At 37.9% G+C, this 17,507-nt stretch overlaps 1 protein-coding gene across 2 annotated transcripts in view; it reads right to left on the bottom strand.

The window, feature by feature from the left end:
- Positions 1 to 17,507, bottom strand: part of lrfn5a (leucine rich repeat and fibronectin type III domain containing 5a) — a gene marked incomplete at its 3' end in the record, with an annotated part of 123,653 nt that overhangs the window by 52,912 nt on the left and 53,234 nt on the right. For both annotated transcript variants that reach the window (XM_079262310.1, XM_079262311.1), the window contains exon 2: positions 8,285 to 8,395. The remainder of the gene's footprint in view (positions 1 to 8,284; positions 8,396 to 17,507) is intronic.

The following is a 17,507-nucleotide window of genomic DNA, read 5'->3' as shown; positions in this document are numbered from 1 at the left end:
CCACAACCCTTTATGGTTTCACCATGAAAGCTCAATATGTACAACTTCTTACTTCTCCAACTGCATTTTCCACATGTGTACAAATATTTGTACTTTTATATTTCTTTAAACTGGGCTGGTAAAGTTAAAATAGTTGAAATAATCAAAGCATCGCTGTATATCATCTATGTTGAACCACAGTTAATGCTGTCAAAGTACAGCTTGAGTCTGAGCAGAAAGTCATCTCTTCTTTAGTCAAAAGGTTCTTTTGGTGTCATGAGAAAATCATGTAGTCTGTTGATGGACCAGTCCTTCTCTATTATTATCTGTGCACACAAATGAAGAACACCCCGAAGATTGTGAAACCAAAATCTAGAAAAAGTTTAATCTTTTTAGACTGAATACCGGAGAAATGTTCAGAGTATGAATCCTGCAAAATTGTTCAACCAACATTAACCACTTACTGTTTTAAATTGCTGTTGCTCAAGCATTTCCTACCATACATGAAAGATTTAATCTCATGCTCTTTCCAGCAGTGAGCAACAACAATTTTCTAAGTTTGCAGAATTCCAGTTGAATTTAAAGATGTTAGAAGTTACTATTTTTAAACTTTATTTCTCTCAATAAAAGAGAAAGGTAGATGGCAAAAGGTCTCACAGCTTGCTAACAGTGTGAAGGTGTGAAGAACATTTTATGCACAAAGAAGAGGTGTGATGGAAGAAGAAAGCAGACATAAAGACCAAATGCCAATGAACAATGGTGGTAAGGGGAGGGGGGTGGTGGGGTGTTGATGAGTGAATGTGAGGAAAAGCAGCTGCCAGTAAGGTTTCTGCACAACTGTTGCAAGTGACGATTGAAAGGGTGGGCCTCGAGGGCCACGGACTTGCAAGTGTTCTGTGTTTCCCTGCTGCAACACACCTCAGACTTAATTAGCAGACTGGCCGAGTGCTTAACATTAAACTCTTCACCAGTCTCCCAATTAACCATTGATTTGAGTCAGGTGTGTTGCAGTAGGGACACTCCAAACACGTACAGGATTCCGGCCCTCGAGGACCAGAGTTGCCCACCCCAGAACTGGGTATAGTTACATGGCAATGCATCAAAACACAAAGTTTTTGTTTGTTCATTTTTGGATATCTCATTGTGAATGGCATTCAATATGGCTGAACTACAGTGTAAACAGGTACTAAGCTTTAATTGTTTGGAGAAAAGATTAAGCAAACTGTTATTTTTTCTCATATTTATGGCTTTCTGGTATTATTTATCTTTATTCTAATTATTTAAAGTTTCATGGTATGTGCTGTGGATATATTCTCTTGGTTTGGACACATACTAACAATAATATTATCTGCTCAGCTCATGTCCACAGTTTACATTCCAACTGTGAGAAAAGCTTGTGGAAAGGACTTTCAACCATTTGGGACATTTAATCTTTTTCATAATCAAAAACACACATAATATCCCAAAGTATGTAATGCAATATGAAATGGAGCTTTTTGTTAGCGCACAGTACCCCCTATGTTGTAACTTTAGAAAAAAGAAAAACAATATTAAATCCATTTTTATGCATAAAATTGATTTGATAAATTTAGGGGAAGAACATATTTTTAAGATGTGCAAAGATTCGACATCTTACACATAATTTTAGAGATTGTTTTGTACCACCAGAGGCGAAGAACATCAGAAAGGGTCAGGTATGGTAAAGTTTTCAAAGAAACCAACAACAAGATAAGCAGCAGGCGCTGAATGCAGCAACAGAAAAAAAGAAAAGAAAATACAGCCTTGAACTAATGTTCCCAATATGAGAGAGGTAGCGAGCAAGAGAAGGAGACATTGACCACAGGCTAAAGAGCTGTGAAAAGAGATCTGATCCAGCCAGCAGGAAGAAGAATGAGGGAAAAATCTGAGAGGAGTCAGAAAATGTGTGCACATCGGAGACTGAAGTTATGATATAAAAGCCAGACATGCTGGTTCAGGCACATTAATCTCAAGTCAGAGTATGATGGTATCACCACACTGTTTGACTGAACACATTGGCTTTGAAAAAATAACAATAAAGTTACACACATTTGCAAGAATTGCATCTAACACATATTATATTAGGCATTTTCAGGTCATATAAACATACATATAACACCCAAAATGAATGTATATGGGTACTATATAAAAAGACACATTTATATAGTTTATTTTCAACTGGAACTTGGAACTTAATGAGTCCAGACAGTGTTTAAAGTAACTCAGTGTAAAATATTTAGACATATTGTATTTTTAATTGTATTAAAATTTCAGCAAAATTCACCCAGTGTTTAAGTTTAAAAGCTTTTAAGTTTTGATCTGTCTTAGCTGTCTAAACCTATACACTGGGATTGTAGGTGATGTAATCTTTTTTCACATCACCACCCACAAGTTCCCATTAAGTTTTGTGTTACATAAATGAATAAGAAGGGGAAATTGTATGTGTTTATGTTGAAATTCTGTGAATTCTCCATGTCTACATCCATAGCTAAACTCTACATGTCCACATATGTTTTCATTCAGTCGGTGTTCTGTATGGGTGACTTCAGGTCAAAATTTTATCATAGGATTTCATAATGTGAAGGAACAATGGGAAAGAAATATGCTTAATGAAAACTAGCATCTGGGTGCATCCCTAAGCATAGTGTCTCCGTACACTGTCGTTATCCATCAGGGGTTCGAAGCCAGCTGTGGGCTGTCAATGTAAAGTAAACAACTATGGCTACCCTCACATCGTGTTTCACAAATTCCATATCTTGCTTTTGCCTGCGGTGAGATAGATGGAGAAATACCAAAGATTTAAGCAAACAACTCAGAAATAATGTGACTGTTTGCCACGTGATGAGATGCGATAGAGACAGAACTTCACTTCTTTTATAAAAGATGACTGAATCAACGGGGGAAACACTAGAGCGCTTTAAAAATAACACTGGAAAAAATAATGGTTTCACAAAAACAGAAACAAATACGAGTTTTACAGGCATGAAGTGCCAAAAGCAGCATAATAAATGACGGATGAGAGTCACACATGATAACTGGCAAAACTCTTTTCTGCACATTATAACAGATTGGAGAAATGTTACTCTTTGAAGTATATATGAGTGGTGAAATAATCAAAGTGCAATAATGTAAATGAAAATCGCGCTGACCAAACCATTCAAACAATCCTGGTTTGTACAATATGGACAAAAAATGTCATTTTAGAGCTGAAATTCTGAAAAGACAAACGTTTGACCACAGATCTGCTGAAGTGACTTTGAATATACGTGGAAGACGTATTTTGAGATTTTATTCAGTTCAGTAACACTGAACCTGAAGATTTACAGCCCTGTGTGACTTGGGAAAGCTGGGAGGGATGTTGAGGAGTGCTTTCCAAGTTGTTGTAGTTGACTGTCCATCTCTTATATCTTTACTTTTTGTTCTATTAAATAAAATTGACTTTGAACTCTAACAAAAATTAACTACGATGACTAGGACTAACATAAAAGTTGTAATTATCCAGGTTTCCACCATGACTGTTCACAGCCAGAGAAAAAGTCATTGGACAGAAACTGTTTTATTTAATCTAATTTTGCAAAAATGCTGAAACCAAAGACAGTAACCATGCTGGACCGACTCTTCTGAGGTGAAAATAAAACATAGTTGTGACTTGCTAGTTCAGCTGCTATGTAACCCTTATAATGCAGTTTTTTGTTAAACAGCTGACATATAGCACTACTAAAGCTGCCTCTCTTCACCTTCCTTTCAATATAATCTCCCTAAAATATGAGAAATGTTACAGGAAGACTCTCTGACTGTAGCTCTGTTTTACAAGGGTGCTTTTTACTTTTTGTTGTCTTAAAGATTGAAGAACATCAAGAAAAGATTGCAAACTCTTTGCTGATTTTCAGCATGACTAAAAGCAGCACAAAGAGGGTTAGAGGGGATTTTAGCCACGACAACCTGAGAATATATGTTCATATCCTCTCATGTATCACTGATCCTTTTCTGCTTGCTTTTAGCATTATAATTCTTTCTTCAAACCTTTTATTCAAAGAGGTCACAGGTGAGGCAGTAGGAGGGGGGGGGTTCACCACTTCCTTGGCTAAAGCAAGCTTTCAGCAGGTCTGGGCCACCATACAGTGTTTTATCTCGATGGGAGAAAAAAAAAAAAAACACATACACATATTCTTGCTATGTGGCAAGTTTACCACACACTTATGTATTCAGCATATGGTTTCCTTATATATGCTCTTATGAATTGGCTTTCAATGTGTTTTTTTTTTCCTGTCTGTAAAGCGTCTTGAGATGGCATTGCAGTGATTTGATGCTATATAAATAAAGTTGAAATGAACTGTATTGAACTTAACGTTCCACCAGAGGGGATTAGGGGGACACAGGGACACAAACAATAGATGACATATGATTTAGGACAAGAAAAAAAAAATGATGGGTGAAAAATTCCAAGTTCAACATATAAGGATACATTTAAGTTCAAAAGGCTAAATAAAAACAAATAAGGGGAAAATATATGGAAGCAAAAGTAACTACAATACTTTTGTATTGCGCCAGCCGCCATTCATCAAAGTAAGCAGTAGAAAGGGACACTTGACTTTGACTTAGATCTTGAGTTTGCTCAGTAGTTCATGGCTTCAGCACAAATCCACACATGAAACACACACACACATGATTGTGTCATGAGAGACTATATGTTCAAGTCACTCTCCTAGAAAGTTGCTGGTTGAATTCCCTAATCAACATGGAGGCCTCTGACTGAACCCTGAAGCATGGAGATGTGTGGCACTTTGTTCATTAAAATGGTAAACACAGTCTGCGGTCTAATCTCTTATCTCTCTTTCTCTGTCTCACTTGGTGACTCTCACACTTCCTCTCTTCCTACAGCTATCAGGAAGAAAAAAAAAAATAAAATAAAAAAAAAAAACCATCATTGCAGCTCATACTGTGTTTCCACATTCACAGTTCTACTTGATTGACAGGAGCTGAAATAACAAACAAACAAAATTAAGAACTAGAACAGAAGCTTGCACATGAACTTCACATATCTGCACATTTACGGAACCATATACGTCTTTTTTGCTTAACTTTTTTGCGAATAATTTTGATTTATTTCAGGTTGAAATATGTGGACATTTACAGCCACTTGTTCTCATATGCAACATTTTGGACGATGAATGTTCATTAATTTATAATCCTAACAGCTTAGTCCGACGAAGGGTCGCAGGGAAGCTGGAGCCTATCCCGGCAGTCTTTGGGTGAGAGGTGGAGTACACTCTGGACAGATCGCCAGTCCATAGCAGGGCCACACACAGAGACAAACAACCACTCATGCTCACTCCTATGGACAACCTAGGTTAACATTGTTTCTCAATTCTGGTCCTCAGGCCCCCCCTTAACACACCAGAACTAAATACATGTCTCGTTACCAGGCTGCAAAGAACTTGATGAGCAAGTTTAATATTCAGGTACTTTGGAGGAGCAACATAACTAAAACATGCAGGGCAGGGGGGCCTGAGGACTGAAATTGAGAAACACTGAACTAACCTAACATGCATGTCTTTGGATGGTGGGAGGAAGCTGAAGAGAACTGTCCACTGTCGGCGCCGCAGCCAAGGCTCAAACCAGCAACGTTCTTGCTGGGAGGGACTAAAACTTTATCCACGTTCACGTGAGATATTGAGACTCTAAATGATCTACATTTTAATATTTGTAGTGCAGTAAAAGTTTGTTTTGTGTCAGATATGAGCAGTTACTATTTATATTTCTCTCACACCTTGGTGACATTTGACATGTACTTTCTGTAATTTCCCCCTTTTCCTTCCTCGCCCACTTCCCGCCTTTCTTTTCCTCCTGCCTCTTTTTAGCTGAGTTCAGCAGTCACTGACATCCCTCAGGGATGTACTGAGGTTAGAGGAGTAGATCTAAGAGGCAGCTGAGAAGAGGAAATGGTAACGTAGGCAAGGGAGAACAGAGCGGGAGAGAAAGGGCAGGAAGGTAGGAATCAGCAGTAACTCGGGGTTAGAAGGTAAGTGGTGCATTTCTGACAGAAAATGGCTACATGAAGACGATAAGCGACCATATTACTGAATTAAAGCAATAGATACTAATTAGAATATTTACAATTAGAATAGAATGATATAAGCATTTAGAAAAGGCACAAAAAATAAGGTGAAAGTGAATTACTCTGCTGGGAACCAGTCGTTGTTATAATTAAACCACTGCCAAGATAAATATGTTTCTGATCAGATGTATTTAGTTTTACTACAGCATTAGATAAATCACACACACAAAATCAAATACAATTATTAAGGTTTCCAGTATTAAATCAGAGTCCATTAGAAGTTCATTTCCACAGAAAAGAGCAACTTATTTAAGGCAACATCTCAATTAGTCAATGCTTTGATGCAGAGATGGTTAGTTTCCCTTCACATAAAAATCTGCTTATCGCTACAAGTTCGGACTAATCTTCCAGAGGATTTAATTAGAAGTTTTCAAAGTTGTATTGTTAAAAAAAAAAAACTAATTTGGGGAAATTTTACTTTTCCTGCTGAGAGTGAGATTAAATGATTTGTACTATTGACAAATCCATGTTTTAAAAGATAATTAGCACATTTATCCAAACATTTTTGGTCCTTTCTAGAATATTACAAATATTTTGCTTTGAAAATGGCAAATAGATTTTAGTTTTGGAATATTTTTGCAACAAGGCAAAAACACAATTTAGGTTTAGATCAAGAATGCATCCCCAGAAACCAATACCTGTTCCTTTCTGCTTACATCAGCTCATTTATGTTAGTTCCTCATCAACAATCAATTCAGAAGCGTTCAGCTCATGTTTGTCTTCGCCGCTGCACTGGCACCAAAACAAATTTTAAAAAGTGTGTGAATATCACTTTGTAGAATTAGAAAACATATTGAATAAAAAATAATTGTCAGGAATAAAGCGACCCAGCAAGACACAGCAACTTTATGACCGTGCCTGAGTTCAGTGTAATGATCAGGGGATTGCTTCAACCTACTGCTTGGAACCAGGCTGAAACCTTTTGTCGCTGCTGCATCATTAGCTTGGTGTCATTACAGTGACATTACAGTTCTTAAAAATCACACAAACATAAAGAAAACATAAAAAGGTAAACTCTCTGGGTTCGTATCAAACCTATATAACCCTAGCTTGTTCAGCTAACTGCTAGATAGTGAGCTAGGTCAACTGCTCCATCAGGGTCCATTAAAGCTCCCTTTACGTGTCTAAAGAGGTATGCCTGGTTCAAACATTACAGTTCTCATACTTTTAATGGCGCTGAGATCATTTCTAATTTTTAACATCAGTTTTAGTCAGTCGTAGACACGGTGATGGTGGGAAAAAAAAAACAAAACTTAACAATATAACGCTCTATGTTTCCAGAAAGACACATAACAGGATGCTGTGTAGTGAAAGTGTTGATCTTTAAACACATTATTCATTCTTTAAACGCATCGTATCTTCTTATTTTTTGTTCTTTTTGAGGGCCACACATCAGCTATGCTGCTCAACACTGCCCCCCAAAGGTTTCTATCAGTACTAGCCGTACATAAATGATGCAGAAGATGAATGAGATGCTTGGATTAAAGCATTGATGAACCTTTAGACAATAAACATAGACAGAGAATACTTTCTAATAAGACATTTTAATTAAACCACTATTTATATACTGGAATTTTCTCACTCTATTAAATTATTAAACAATTTCTATTTTTTGTCCAAAGGGTTGATTTTTCAATACTTTTAAAAGAAATTATAAATTTTTCAATACTTTTGCTAAAAGAATGTATGACACTGTAGAGATATTAGGGATTAAAAAATATCACCATCTGAACACGACCAGGTTGTGCTCATTTCCGTTGTTAACGCTAAGCTATGCTGTAAACTGCAGGCAGGTAAGAGGATGCTACCACTTCACTTGTTGTGCAGCGAGAAACAAATACTACTGCCCCTTTATCAGAAACTAACTGAAATACTTGAGAAATTTAAAATATTTTCAGCAGAGAAGAGCAGAAAAGTGTTGTGATATTGGAGGATGTTGCCAAAACTCAAGAAATCTGGTTACTTTAAAAAAAAAAAAAAAAAAAAAAAAAAAAAAAATCACAAATTTCATATTGAAACCCCACAAATGTCATTGAAGTATGTGGGAGGTATTTTGACGTGTCATGATTGGTGTGGAGAGCTCCATGTAGTTCTGTAAGGCCAATGAAGTGATTAATGAAAGTGATAGCATAGTCTGATTTCAAAAGAATAGTATGGTGATATTCTTACCTTTAAAGATGAAAAAGCAGAACACACACTGCTTTACGATTCACATGTTACTGTAGCTGTACAACATTGTGGATATTGGAACCGGTCAATAATCTTTGTCTCTTTTCGTCACTGTAAAACAAAAGCAAATGGAGGAAAAGGAGGAAAGGTTAATCAGGAGAATATTCAGCATAAATCTCACCAGCTGTTGTAACATAGTTATTAAGGTCATGTTGTTGAACATTGCAGGGGGATGTGCACAGAGTTCTGCAGGATTGATCGTGTACAGACTAATTATCTGTAAACTGCTTGCCTTGAACCAAGTGTGCTAATTTTAGAGCATGTATCACATAGTCTGATCCTCCCACACAGGAAATCCACCCGCATGTATTGTTGCTACTAGATATCAATGACCTGAACAACCCTGATCATTGATCCGAAGATATCCTCCTTCCTTCCTCCCTGCCTTCCCAAACTTACCCCTTCCCTTTGCTTTTACTTAAATTATTCTGTCACCTTTCTAAATATCCCATATTTTATCTTCACTCCTTCCTCATTCAACCCATCGTTCTGTCCGACTTGCTTTTTCAGTGCTGCTCCTTCAAAGGATAGAGGACGCAGCTGAAACAAAGACCGATTCTATACCAGCTGAGCCAGCAGGATGGAGGGAGAGGAGGGAGGGAGCAGAGGGATCAAAATGAGGCAAGGAGGAAAAGAATGAGGGCAAAGAGTAAGGTGGATAGGAGGGTGAGTAGGACAGGGCTAAAGAGAAAATGAAGGCAACGGGGGAAGAAATGGGGGCCTGGAGACAGAGAGGGATGGAGGAGGAATTGAGGTTAAAGAAAACAGAAAAAGGTGGATGTGTGAAAAAAAAAAAACAGGATGGATGGAAAGATGAATGCGGAGGAATTTTAAGAGTTTTCATTCACATGAGTTTGTGGTATGAACTGGATTGCACACAGAAATGCACAAAAAGAGTTATCACACAGTCCATTATGAAATCTGCCCAGAGCAGCACAAATAGTTGCACTCCATTTCCATCAGATTCACGCTGCCGTTCGTAAATCTGCCTGGTGGGTCGCTAACACAAGCATGACTACATTTTAACCCACTTTAATTCATTCATGACATCAGCTGGTAAGAATCTAATATATGACTTAAATAGCAGATGAAGGCTTGAGATGGGGAAAAAGGAATCATTGTATAAATAAGATCTGGAAAAACCAAATAAATAAAGAAAAAGGAGGAAATTAAATGTGAGATAAAAAGCACAAGAATGCAGAACAAAAGGTGTCTGTTAGCAAATCTGCCAAAAGTGATAGACTGGAGTTAATATGCACAACTGCACCTTCCCCAAAATGCACGGGCACGAGCTCTGAGAGGAAGGAAGGAAAAAAAACATGCATGTTTAAAAGGCACAAGAATGCCAGTTCGTATGCATTGTTGTGAAAAAAAAAAAAAGCGCACATTATTAAATGACTGATGCAGTGAATTAATCATCATCTGCTTTTTTCCTGTAAATATTTATTATTGATGAACTTTTAAATGTCGTTCCACCCTGAAAAAGTCCCTGAAAGAAAAACAACAGACTACAAAGTGGAAAATGTTCCCCTAGTTTGTATGCAGAGTGAAATGTAGTCCAAGGCTTCCATGCTAACTTAAAGCAAAGTTTTGTTGATGCAGCTGTTTACAGTTACAAAAAGAAAAAGAAATCTAAATTAATCTATTTATCGTTTTTACACAAGCATGGGTGCAAGATCAATCCAATCTATGATAAGAAAGGCAGAAGCTTAGTCATAAAGGTTGGCTACTACTGTGACTAAAATGGATTACACAAACTGTAGGTCAGTGGTTAGTTCCTTGTGGATTCCCTCTGTGAAGAGACAACCAGTGCAGCCTAATGAGCCACCATCCCCAGGGTGAGTCTACATTTGCTCCGATCTAATCTGAACTGCATGTTCTTAATGAGGACTGGATACCTTGCGTAAAATTCCACAACAACCCTCCTCAGCATGGGGTGCGCATGACGATGAAAACTTAAACTGACCTTGACTTAAAAGAAGAAACTCGCTTTGTTCTCAGAAGCACTCAGAAACGCTCTAACTAAGCTCCATAGCTGCAGAACGGTGCAGCTTCTTGATTCTCTGTTTTAGAGTTCAAAGATCCAAAACTAATGTATCATTCAGTTCAACGCAGGAAGTCAATCTCTACAAATTGTCATCGCTTCTGGGGCAACAAAACACTGTAAAAACTGCAAATTTCTATTATGAGGATTTATTCTGCTTTAATAGTCTAAAGGTGTGACTGCTTTGGAGTGTGTTAAATATGTGTTTTAAATATACACTTCTTCTGTCTGTCGTGGTGAAGAAGGAGCTGAGCCAGAAGGCGAAGCTCTCGATTTACCAGTCGATCTACGTTCCTACCCTCACCTATGGTCATGAGCTGTGGGTCGTGACCGAAAGAACGAGATCTCATATACAGGCGGCTGAAATGAGTTTCCTCCGTAGGGTGGCCGGGCTCTCCCTTAGAGACAGGGTGAGGAGCTCGGTCATCCGGGAGGAGATCAGAGTAGAGCCACTGCTCCTCCACATCAAGAGGAACCAGTTGAGGTGGCTCGGGCATCTGGTCAGGATGCCTCCTGGACGTCTAAAGGCAGGTGTTGTATCAAATTGAATTTTTTTCAAGAATTACTTTAATATTAAGTCTTTAGTTTGGATAACGAAGGCAGGATTAATGGTAGCCAACCTCTTGACACAATGCATCACTATGAAACAAAGCCCTATAAACAGGTTTTTCTGTAAAACTCCATGCAACAACCTACAAACATCCTAAAAAGACTTTATTTACTTTTATTTGTGTTTTCCAATGAAGTCTATTGTTTTTATTTAATATTGCTCTTCACCAACCTTGTAATATAATCTTTTCTGATGGTAAACTGTATCTCCAACATTGCTCTGCTGAAGGCCACCATTTTTTATTGACTCTAGTACACATTATCCTAATGGATGAAAGGTCATATCTGCCATTTGTTCGTACCCATGTATTTTCCTACATGAGGGATTTGGAAAATGCACTTTATGTAAGTAACTATCTAAGGTACTGGGAAGAAAAAAGTGTGTTGTTAGCCTTTAAAAAAAGATTTAACAAAACATTAAACAATAATTTGCTTATATTTATTTCTATTTCATCCCATTTGGTACGTCAAAATCATTGTAGTACAAAAGGTATCCACTAGAGGACAGAAGACTAGAGTCAGATTGTATACAACAGAGTTTTTTACATACACAAGGATTTAGTCTGGGTTTATTCAGGGGTTTTGAGCAGTTTTTACCGTAAAGTGACTCTAATGGTCTCAGAAATGGTATCAAGCTCGATATACAGGACATCACTGACACTATTTCACCTTTGCATGTGGTTGATCTTAAATCCAGCACATGTTGCGAACTCCTTCATGTGCTTTCTGATAATACTTCAAAGCTATAATAATAGTCAAATTAATCAATCATGTGGCCAAAGATCAGCAACTCCTTTGGGTTTGAAGAAAGAATAAATGCATATCAACCTTGTTTAATCATTGGGATAAAAAAAAAAAAAATGTAGCATGCATGTGCTGATGTTGACCTTTTAGGAAGCTAAAAAATAATTCTGCAGTTGATTTGTTTTTATTTCATTTGTAGCCTGTGGTATTTATTAAGTTCATGGCCGGATGCTTGCTATAGCTGCTGCCTGGACCTCCTGCGTCGAAGAAACCTCTCATCCACGTCTTTTTCCTCATGCAGTTGGCTTTGTTTCTGCAGAGAGGAGGAACATAACTCCTACTGTCCGTAACAATGACAATGCAGCAAACCCAGCCATATCAATAGAGCTGCAACACAGATACACATGCTCACAGGTCTGGTTGGTGCCCATGGAAACATTCCATTTACACACTGGTCTTTTACTAGCTACACCCTCTTTCTAATCCTGACACCTGAAACCAAGTCTTAACTAATGAACTGCTGTTTGTTTTAACTGAAATTGAAAGAAATGATCATAAATTGGTGTGTTATAAGGTTTTGTAATCCCATCATGACATGAAGTCTTGTACATACTCAGACATACATACAGAAGCACACATAGATGCTGTCAGAGGCAGGAGTAGAAATGTAAATGAGACCTCAGACATGGACACAGTCCATTAGGTAGCAAGCAGCGGCTGTGTCTGTGTTCTTTTACTTTGCATTATGGCACTTTGAATTGGACATGCACACTGTTTTCAAACAGATGTCATGGAAATGTGTTCCCAGGAGAACATGGGAAAGGATTGCTGAACATTGGCATGAGTACATCTATAGAGAGAAGAAACAAAGAGGGGGAGGAAAAAATGCTGCGAGATTGTGTGAAATGCTTGACCGAGTCCATGAAGCTCGTAGCCAGCCAGCAAACAGATCACTCTTTTGCATTATTGAAACATGTCACTTACCAGGAGGAAAGAAGTGTCTGGATGTTATTTTGTTGTTTTGTTTTTAACAGCATTGAACTGTTGACCCACTGGGTCACAGCTGAGGCCTTCTGTTTAGTTCCAGCATCACAGAAGCAATAAACAATGGATCTGTTCCTTTAAACATGTTTCTGTAATTCTGTTTCTTTATGCTCCTAATGCAGAGCTAATATTAATAATAACAATTCCAAACTAACTGATTTTGTAACATTTTATACACGAGTATGTAATAAACATATTTTACTCCGTGCTCTGGTCAAAGTTTGCAGTAGAATGTGACATTGCTCATTGTGTGGAACTACAGCAGTAGAGGGGAATAGAGAATATGCATCATGTTTGTGTATAAATGTTGTGTAAGGAAACCATTTCAACCTCTCCTTTTGTATTTTTAAGTGGGAATTGTATAAACTGTTTAACTTTGGATTATGCAAGTTCACTCTAGAATCTAACTTGCCTACATTTGGTTTAACCAAACCTAAACAACACCGTGGTTTAAAGAAGCTTTTCTGTCCAACCTTTCAAAAGGTTTTGGTTGACTGATACTTCAGTATTCCCCATTCTAGGAAACAAACATTTTGGCATTGCTCCCACGTCAACCTGAGAGCTGAGCCTTTCAAGCACGACTTGTAAGAGCTAAAACCAGACTGCTAGAACTGTTGAAGAGCAGCTTTGCATCCAGTTTTCTTCACTTGCCATTAAGACTTGTGCTGAAGGCTCATGAGACCCTGATTTGAATTTGTGGCATTTTTTATTTGGTGATGTGGGATTATTATCTATGTTTGAATGGTAAACAAGTTCCTATAAAAGAGTAGAAGGAAAAAAAATCATTTAACAACTGATAGAAGCATCCCGATGCAGGACCCAGATTCTGCTCTGCATGTGATGTCACCTGTCAGGACCCTCCATGAGTTCTGGAAGAGCCCTCACATCCCATCAGGTACCAAGACTTTTGACACTCATCTCAAAAGAGACAGGGACATGCGGATGCGATCTAAGCCATTTTCTATTATTCACAGCATCACATCAAACTTCGACACGATCGCATAGCTCAGTTTAAAAGCATAAACACCAGATGACAAAGTACAATGTGTGTGTGTGTGTGTGTGCTGTGGGGGCTGAGGGAGGGGTCCCTTCCAGATGGACTGCCTTTCATCTCTGCATCTGTCATTCTTCACCACCTCATACCTCCATCTCTGAGACTGCTACCCACTCTACAATCTCTCTGTCTGTCTGTCGCTCTCTCCACCTATCCATATAGTCATCCATCTCTGCCCATCCAACTCCCTCTGCCTACCCATCATCCCGCAGTTCATCTGCTTCCATCCGCCCTCTCTGCAGTGCTGTCTTGATGGCCATGCAAAGATGGATCAGAACTTCCTTTGCATGTGCTGCACATGATGAAATTTCACTTTTAATAAAAGAAATGACAAGAAGAAAACCCTTTTATTCTCCCTTCTGATCTTAGCTAACTCCGTTTTTTTTCGTTTTTTTTTTTTCTTTTTTCTGTGCATCTTACAAGTTGTTACTGTTTCTTAATAGTATCACTAAGAGGGTTTAAGCATTTAGGCTGGCGGTTATGGATGCAAATGCTTCATTAAGCTAGTCAGAAAATGCATCCAGCAGAACATTTAGTTCCTGAAATGAGGATTCAATGAGGGGGCATGGATGAGCTAAAGCATGAGTGATACAAATGGAGGAATCGGGTAAAAGTAATGAACTCATCATCGTAAAAGGGATAATGGGAACAACATGCAAAATTAATGTCGTAAACTCTAGAACAACTTAAAAGAAATGCTAATATATAAGTGGCCTGAAGAGTGCAGGGCTGTTAATGCAGGCAACAACCACAAAGGAACATTCTTGGTTTGTTTTTATTCCCAAAGGACAACTAAATTTTGTTGTTTTCCTCAAACTATGTCTCAAAATGGTCAAATAAATACAATGTAACATTTATAATAATTCACATTTCTTTTAGAGGTTTCAGTAGATGGGATTTAATGGTATTTAGGGATGTAAAATTGCATATTGATGTACTGGGTCACTGACCTGTCCTGGTTGTACTCTGCCTCTCACCTGGGATAGGCTCCAGTACCCCACTATGCTGAACTAGACTAATTTGTTAAAGAATGAATGAAAAAAAAAAAGCATATTCCAACCATCAGAATACCATTCTTGCAAAATAACTCCTCTTGAGCCAATATTTAGTTTGGCCCTTCTGGGCAACTGTAGTAACATGCTGTAGTAGCACATCATGAGGGATGAGGAAGGTTAACTGTAGCATCTTATGATATAAATATTCTCACTCAGAAAACACGTAGCAGCAAATTCACACTCACTTAACATAAACTTTATGCAGTTTAACGGTAACAGGACATGATGTCATTTAGTAACGAGGTAAATGAGTGGTCTGATGGTGGGGGGATTAGCTCTACGTCACCCTGTGACTCTACATCACAGTGACTTTAGCTGGACGCAGCAATGCAGAGATGTGTCTCTACCATTTGTTTTCTTTTTTACATGACATTGCTCCAATTTCTATTAATTTTCAGTTTGTCTGATGAGTGTCTGATGCAGTCCTTTGTTTTCTGTTGAGAGGAAATTATAATCATTGTTTTTTTTCATTTTTTATAAGAACACAGTTATGAATTGAACAAACGTGAATCATGACAGATTCTTTGTCTTTAGATCGTAATGGAATGAACTGTATTGTATCTTTTAAAAGGCTTTGAGACGATTCTTGTATATTGTTCCTATAGAAATCAAGCTGGACTTAAAGGTGGAGTATGTAAGATTTTCAATATTTTCTAAATAAATTAACTAATAAAATAACTACAATCATAATTAGATAACATAATTTTTTTTTGAACATGTAGGTTCCAGTCTGTCCACATTTGATGCTATATTAAATTACAAGTTTAATTAATGACAAATGACAAAAAGAACTTTTTTTTACTGGTAGGCAAACATTTAAGAAGGGTCTTTGTCATTAATTAAACTTGTAATTTATTAACACATCAAATATGGTCAGACTGGAACCTACATGTTTACAAAAACTATCTAATTATGATTGTAGTTATTTTTTTAGTTAATTTATTTTGAAAATGTTGAAAATCTTACATACTCCACCTTTAAGGGAATTGAAGAAAAGACATCATGAAGAATCATTTTATTGTCAAGAACAGAGATGCCCAAAGTCGGTCCTCCAGGGACGCTGTTCAGCAGGTTTTTGATGTTGCCCTGTTCCAACACACCTGGTCTCCATTAGATGGATCCAACAGCCAATGGATTTCTGTACAATGACTGATTAGTTTGAGTCAGGTGTGTTGGAGCAGGGATACATGGAAAACCTGCAGGATTGTGGCTGAACTCATTGCTCTGCATGTTTTAGATGTGTCCCTGCTTGAATACACCCAACTGGAAAGACATAGCTCATTAACATGATTGCAAAGTAGGAGATGAAGAAGTATTTTAGTCAGAATCAGGTCTGTGGGAGTAGGAAAACATCAAAAGCATGAAGAGAAGCAGGTCCTGAAGACCAGGATGGAGAAACACACACATCATGTAAACAATTCCAAAAGATTCCAAAGAGGTCGTTCCTATGCATGACTCTGGAAGCAAGAAGATCTCAGAATACATAAAGCTACGCTGCTGCTAAATCTTTAGCTGAAAACAGGAATTCCCGCATCCCTATTCTGCATGAAAGTACAGTTACAAGGGTAGAAATACCAATGTCTATCCACATACAACTGCAAAACAGTGCAGATGTGTGTGAATGTTGTTTCTAATTAGCAATTAGCAAAGGTGGAAGGCTTTCCTCTCCTCACACCGGAGGTTTCATGAAAAAGACAAACTGAGTAAAAGTATAAAAGTGAGGACAGGGAAGTGAATGGGGAAAACCAACTCTGTAAAACTTCTGCATCACCACAGAGATGCACATTCAGCACTGTCACACATGCCTTAAATAAGCTCACACAGAGCAAACGGGGTTTCCTCTAAAATCCCATTGCAACAGACTCATCTCCACTTAAGCTCTTTTTCACAGTGACAGAAGAAGCGGTTATATAAAAAAAAAGACACGCTGTGAGCGGCCACCATTCTGGCTTCCGCGTGTCTTCCAACATCCCGTCAAAAAGAAGGCGAAGCAGAAGAAATGCTGCTGTCGCTTTACTGGAAAACCTGCTGGAAAAGTGAAGTGCAGCTTTCAAAGCCGAAAGCCTCTGTAACCTTTATTGATGCTTTCACTCTTTGTGAAATAAATGCATTTATTTTTGTCTGCATGCTGAAGGGGACCTGTGACTCAAAGCTTCGCTGTACATCACAGTGACGGATGTCTTTAAAAGAGGACAACAAGACTCTTTAAGTCACCGCCAAAAGACATCTGATAACAACATGACTCACTTTGTGTTATTGCACACAGTCCACTTATGTATATCAGAGTTTAGTCTCAGTGAGAGCAGCTTAAGCAAAATGTTATCACTTCTGCCTGAATTTCTCCTTTTCTCCATCAATATAAGGAGAAATTCTTATATTTTCACCCGTCCAGACATCGAGGCAACAACTGAGAAAATAAATAGTAAATTCCCTCCTTTTCTTATCCCTAACATTTATAATATACCAAAAATAGAAAAAAAATCATTTTTTTGGGGAGGCAATTGCCTTATTTAAATGGAAAAGGTGAACCAACACATTAAAATAAGCCATGCATCTCTCTCTCTATTCTACAAAGAACCTCCATAATTAAATTAGACTTCTACAGAACACTGC

The sequence above is a fragment of the Telmatherina bonti genome, assembly GCF_933228915.1.
Source record: "Telmatherina bonti genome assembly, chromosome: 22".
Lineage (NCBI taxonomy): Eukaryota > Metazoa > Chordata > Actinopteri > Atheriniformes > Telmatherinidae > Telmatherina > Telmatherina bonti.
The sequence above is the reverse complement of the archived record's forward strand: the minus strand, read 5'-3'. Positions and strand labels throughout refer to the sequence as shown.